The 6,805-nt window shown below is 50.1% G+C and overlaps 1 pseudogene; it reads left to right on the forward strand.

Annotated features, from left to right (window-relative positions):
• The first annotated feature begins 1,450 nt into the window (after positions 1-1,450).
• LOC142652529 (zinc phosphodiesterase ELAC protein 2 pseudogene) lies at positions 1,451-3,657 on the forward strand (annotated as a pseudogene).
• The last annotated feature ends 3,148 nt before the right edge of the window (positions 3,658-6,805 follow it).

A 6,805-nucleotide genomic window follows, 5' to 3' on the forward strand; every position in this document is an offset into this window, starting at 1 on the left:
CCGACGGGTCACAGAAATGACACAGCCCATCGGAAGACATTCCAAGCTGCACTAAATCCCTCCTGCACTCCCCTGCTTTGTAATAATAGCAGAAAAAAGGTACCTTCACTCCATAAGACGCAGTCAAATTCAAACCCCATTGGGTTAAAAACTGCCTCTTACTGTCAGAAAAATACGGTACGTAAGAGTTTTGTGATCTGTGAAGATGATGATAGGATGAGCAGCCCCCTCCAGCAGGTGTCTTCACTCTTCTAAGGCCAACTTGTCGCTGAGTAATTCTCGATCCCCCAATGGAATAGTTGCGCTCTGCAGGAGAGAAGAGTTTGGAAAAAAATCCACATGATACTGCCTTACCCTTGGAATTCTTTTGAAACAGGATGATGAAGAACAGAGGTAAAAGTGAAGGCGCTCTTGAGGGTGGAGAATGCCAACTCCGCCTCAGGGGTCCAGTCTTTAGTGTTCACTCCCTTCCTGGTAAGAGCTGAGATGGAGAAAACCATTCGATGATTTTCTGAGCTTCTCTCAGCTAGTGCGCGCTGATTGGTCATGTGACAGCGGAGTAGCCGGCGCTGATTGGCTGTCGGTTTAGCACATGGTTCAGCGAGCTGCAGTGTGTGTATGGGGTTTTCAGGCCTGCTGTGGAGGCGCCTGTCCCGGGTCATTGCCATGTCTCAGCAGAAAGGAGACCCCCTAGTGGCTGGCAGGGATAATTAAACAATGAAGAGAAATGTGCCTAGGCACAAAGTCCCAATTTCCCAGCCACCAGTCAATTAGTCGAAAATGTCAGTAAAGGCAGTTAAAACATAACTTTTATTAATGTATCAAACAGACAAACGACACTGAAGGGTTAAAATTGTATCAGAAGACGGCCAGTATGTAGCAAAAGGGTCAAAGTGCATGCATCCAGTACAACACTGGACGCAGTGAGAGAGACTGATTCGGCAGCTGCAGACTGCCGTGCATAGAAACAGTTCCCCCGAGTAGAGGCAATAACTGGACCGTCAGTGATATATTAAAATGGCGATAGCCCCCCCGACATGTTTCGCTGCAGAAGCAGCGTCCTCAGGGGATAACAGGGGATAGCCCCGTGTTATCCCCTGAGGACGCTGCTTCTGCAGCGAAACATGTCGGGGGGGCTATCGCCATTTTAATATATCACTGACGGTCCAGTTATTGCCTCTACTCGGGGGAACTGTTTCTATGCACGGCAGTCTGCAGCTGCCGAATCAGTCTCTCTCACTGCGTCCAGTGTTGTACTGGATGCATGCACTTTGACCCTTTTGCTACATACTGGCCGTCTTCTGATACAATTTTAACCCTTCAGTGTCGTTTGTCTGTTTGATACATTAATAAAAGTTATGTTTTAACTGCCTTTACTGACATTTTCGACTAATTGACTGGTGGCTGGGAAATTGGGACTTTGTGCCTAGGCATATTTCTCTTCATTGCCATGTCTCAACCCGAAGCCCGGACCTTCAGCAGCCGTAAGAACAAGGCGCCTAAGGAGATTAAGAAGCAGGAGGCCGGGGACCGCCATGGGCCGGCTGTGGTCTATGTGCAGGTGGTGGTGGCTGGAAGTAGAGATGCGGGGGCCTCCGTCTATCTGTTCTCCGGCTACAACAGGTATCTGTTTAATTGCGGTGAGGGGGCGCAGAGACTTATGCATGAGAACAAGGTGAAGCTGTCACGCCTGCATAACGTGTTCATCACCAGAATGAACTGGGCGAACGTCGGACTGATTGTCAGGTGTGCTGCTGACATTGAGAAACGTGGGGCTCCCTAATTGTGTAGTCTCTGGACCCCCACAGCTGTCAAACTTCCTTCAAGCTATTAAAACCTATTGTGGCCCTATGGACGGCTTGACAGTCGACGTTCGCCCTTACACCGATCCCCTCTACAGCGATGAGACCATGTCCGTCACACAAGTGCCCTTCTTCAGTAGTACTGCAGGCAAGGAGCGCTCCGCCAGGTCTCCATCTCCGAAACTTGAATCCAATGAGAGTCGGTCAGAAGAAAGACGAGGAAGAACCTCTTCAGATCTCAGGACGAGACCCCCCAACATCCTCTCCCCTCCCTGTGTGATCTCCTACGTCTGTAAGCTCCACGACCGAAAAGGACACTTCCTGGTACTGAAGGCGAAGAAAATTGGACTTCCAGTAGGGACGCAAGAGATCGGACCAATCGTAACAGAGCTGAAGGCCGGCAAAAGTGTCACATACCAGGGCAAAGAGGTCTCCCCTGCAGATGTCCTGAGCCCCCATATCCCCGGGCCGACCGTCATCGTGGTGGAATGTCGGAGCAAAGAGGAGTTATCAGGAAGGCAACGCAGAAACCGCGGCCGCTTTAGTGATACACATGACCCCCGAACACGTTCTTCACCACAGCGCCTACCGCCAGTGGATGGAGAGGTTTGGCCCCGGCACTGAGCACCTTCTCCTGAATGAGCACGCGTCCACCGTACACAACCTGAGCAGCTACAAGGTCCAGACTCAGCTGCACCTCATTCATCCAAAGATATTCACACAGCTCCCAGAGATCCGCCCGAAGGATGAAGCATCTGATGTGCTCGGGGTGAGGGCAGAATGTCTCCTGAAATACCAGCTCAGACCCAACGTAGAGTGGCAAAGGGCCGGCAAAGGAGGGTAACACACCGTATCCTGAGGTCGTGTTTCTAGGAACCGGGTCTGCAGTTCCCATGAAAACCCGTAACGTCAGCGGTACCCTGGTGCGCGTCAGTCCCTCTGCCCTGATGCTCCTGGACTGTGGAGAATTAACCTTTTGGCCACCTGCACCGACACTACGGAGACGGCAAGGACGTGTTCATATCCCATATTCACACCGACCACGACACCGGTCTCCTGCGCGTGCTGCTGGAGAGGGAGTGGGCATTGGCGTCTCTTGGGAAGCCCTTCAGCCCGGCGCTGGTCATTGGACCCACGACACTGATGACCTGGCTTAATCAATACAACGACAACTGCCAGAAGGTTCTCCACAATATCAGCTTTATACCATCACAGAATTTGACAGAAACCTCAGAGGTGCCTTGTCCCAGGACTCGAGGATTGATCGCTTCTCTCCTGAAGACGTATCAGTTAGAAAACTTTCAGACCTGCTTCGTCCGTCACTGTAAGATCACTTTTGGCTGTGCGATCGTCCATCAGTCTGACTGGAAGTTGGTGTTTTCTGGGGACACGATGCCCTCATCAAGATGTCAAAAGACGCCAGTCTGGTGATCCACGAGGCCACGCTGGAGGATGGGTTGGAGCAGGACGCCATTGAGAAAGCGCACAGCACAACCTCCCAAGCCATCGGCGTAGGAATGAACATGAATGCGGAGTTTATGATGCTGAATCACTTCAGCCAGAGGTACACCAAGCTGCTCCTCATGAGCGACCGCTTCATCAACAAGGTTGGGATATCTTCGATCACATGAGGATCCGACTGAGCGACTTGAAAACTCTCCCCAAGCTGATGGGCCCTCTCAAGACTCTGTTTGCCGAAGACTTGAAAGAACTGGAGGAGCAGAAGCAGAGGAGGGAACTGCGACTACAGGAACCAGAGACCGCGGCGAGCGACTCAAAACCCACCACCAGCGCCAAACGAGACCTGGACAACACCAAAGTGGCCTCCGACGCCAAGAGGATAAAAGCCAACTGAGCGTCATCTGCTTAGTGGTGGCGCGAGTGGTCAAATATCTGAGAGGAGCCGCCGTGTCTCCGGTCATGTGATCCCAGAATCAAGGAGTCTGCGGAGTCCACAAATGTCTCATGTACGGAAATCTTACGGCTTTTGTTTTTTGGTGGCAGGTAGGTGTGGACCAGGGATCCAGGATACATTTCACCTGGGGCGGAGATCTTATGGACATGACCTAAAATACCAGCAGCACTCCTCAACCCTTAAGATTGGGATCCTCAGAACCACGCCGCAGCAATGTGACCGGCCCGGGACACCTGATTGGTCTCTGGTACGCGTGTATACAGAAAGTGCCATGAATCATTTATCATAGGATGATCCAAGAGTTTATTTTAATAAAGGGTTAATCTATAAAAAAAAAAAAAAAAGAGCTGAGATGGGAGAAGTAATTGACGAGAAATTTGGGATGAACTGACGATAAAAATTAGCGAATCCTAGAAATCTCTGTATGGCTCGGAGATCTTGAGGACGTGGCCACTCCAAGACGGACTTCACTTTTTCTGGATCCATTTGTAGACCACGATCAGAGATAATATAGCCCAGGAAGGGCAAAGATTTTCTTTCAAATACGCACTTCTCAAGTTTAGCGTATAAGCTGTTACCCCTTAACCGCAACAGGACTTGGCAAACATGCTTTCGTTGCGTCCTCAGATCAGGTGAGTAGATCAAGATGTCGTCCAGATAAACCACCACAGACATACAGAAGATCACGGAAGAGGTTGTTTACAAAGTCCTGAAACACCGCTGGAGCGTTACACAGTCCAAAGGGCATTACGAGATACTCGTATTATCGTCTCGGGTGGTGAATGCGGTTTTTTATTCTTCACCCTTGAGAATACGGATCAGGTTATAGGTCCCACGTAGATCCAGCTTAGTGAAAATTTTAGTACCACAAATCCTGCCGAAGAGCTCGGAGATAAGTGCCAAGGGTTACTTGTTTTTTTTACCATGATTAGGTTTAACACACGGTCAGAGTAAGCAATCCTTTTTCTTCAAGAAGATAAATCCAGCTCTGGCTAGTGAAGAAGACTTTCTGATGAACCCCCTCTCCAGGTTCACCTTGGCATACTCCGACATGGCCTGGATTTTAGGCAAGGAGGGAAGATAAACCCGTCCACGAGAAGGTGAGGCTTCAGGAAGCAACTCAATAGGGCATACTTAGGGGCGATAAGGAGGAATGACCTCTGCCTCCTTCTTGCTAAAGACATCTGCGTAATTAGCATAATGTGAAGGTAGTCCAGTGAGAGACAGAGCTAGTGGAGAAAAAATAGGACAAAGCAGATGCAGACAGCGGTGAAGACATTGGGGTCCCCATTGGAGGACCTCTCCGGAATTCCAATCAAGGACTAGCGCATGCTGGTGAAGCCATGGCAATTCCAGCAGGAGTGGATTTATTGATTTGGATAGGACATAGAAAGTTATTAGTTCAGAGTGATGGACTCCTATATGTAGTTTTAGAGGTTTGGTGATAGACAGGATAGGGTCCAGCAGAGGTTGTCCATCAACAGAAGCGACCACCAGAGGTTTTGAAAGAGTAACAGTAGCCAAGAGGAAACAGGAATAGAAAGCCTGAGAGAGAATTTAGTGGTCAAGGGAGATTCACCTATGATTGTCTCCAATCAAGCCTAGGTGCTGGAATTTCTCGTCTTTTGAGGGCATTGGCGCACGAAATGTCTCTTGTGGCCACAGTATAGACATAACCAAGTCGATCGTCTGCATTGCTGTTCCTGGTCGGACAGTCGGAGTCTGTCTAATTGCATTGTTTCCTCCTGAGGTGCCTCAGAACAGGACAGTAGAGGCCTTTGAAATTTTGGTGCCAGTCGACAAGACCTTTTCTCCCGACACACTTCCAGAGTGCGCTCTTGGATCGTCATATCGATTCGGGTTGCCAGAAGTATTAGGGCATCCAAGGTAGCAGGAAGCTCTCGAGCTGCCAGTTCATCCTTTATATGAGAGGCAAGGCCCTGCCAGAAATTTGACACTAAGGCCTCATTATTCCAAGCCAGCTCTGCTGCCAGCGTATGGAAGGAGACGGCGTACTCCCTTAAAGTTGATTCCCCTTGATTGATGGTCAGCACTGAGGCAGCTGCAGAGGATGTTCGACAGGATTCCTCGAACACAGTACGGAAAGTGTCTAGAAACAGTGGCAGATCAGAGAATTCCAGGCCCTCTTGTTCCAAGATGGGGTTCACCCATGCCAGGGCTTTGCCAGAGAGGAGAGAAATAATAAAAGTGACCTTGGCCTCATCTGAGGGGAAGAGATGGACACGTAACTTGAAGTGGATAGTACGCTGGTTGATGAACCCTCTACAGGTCTTAGGATCCCCGTCGTAGTGAGGAGGTAGAGGAAACTAAATTGCAGACCCAGGACAGGCAGGATGGATAGCAGGTGGAGGTGCAGCGGAAGCAGCCAGAGGAGGTACAGAAGGTAGATCCAAATGGGTAATTATGGAGTTTACAGCTTTTTAGAGCTGATCCTGACGTGCCCGGAGGTCATGCATGTCTGCTTGCATCATCTGGACCGCGGTTTTGGGTTGACCAACGGGATCCATTGCCTGAGCGTACTGTCACGGCTATGGAGTATATGGACCCACTAGGCCGTGCCGTCGTAGTGGAGTAGCAGCTGACCAAACAACAGTCAATGATAGTCTTCAGGACAGGGGTATCTGGGTAGAAGATTTAGCAGGCACTTGGCATAGCAGACACTTGGCGTGGCAGACACTTGGCATGGCAGATGACACTTGGCACAGATGACACTTGGCAAAGATGACACATGGCACAGATAACACTTGGCACAGATGATGAACGAACATGGGCAGACACAACAACACTCAGGCAAGGAGTAAGAGGGCAGAGTCCTTTTTATTATCAAGGGTCCGTTGGGATAGGCTAGGGAGCTTTTTACAGGTGCGTGTGCTGGCCCTTTAAGGCCTCACGCACCCTAGGAAGGACAATGGAGCAGAGTGGCAGTGGAACTCATCGGTCTGTGGCCGTTGGAGGGTAAGAGATGCCGGTGGTCCGCGACCGCGGCCATTACAATTGCATTGACGTAAGTATTCAGACCCTTAGGCCCCATGCACACGACCAGAAAAACGCCCGTAATTATGGGCCC

This window comes from Rhinoderma darwinii, chromosome 5 (genome assembly GCF_050947455.1).
Source record: "Rhinoderma darwinii isolate aRhiDar2 chromosome 5, aRhiDar2.hap1, whole genome shotgun sequence".
NCBI classification, from domain to species: domain Eukaryota; kingdom Metazoa; phylum Chordata; class Amphibia; order Anura; family Rhinodermatidae; genus Rhinoderma; species Rhinoderma darwinii.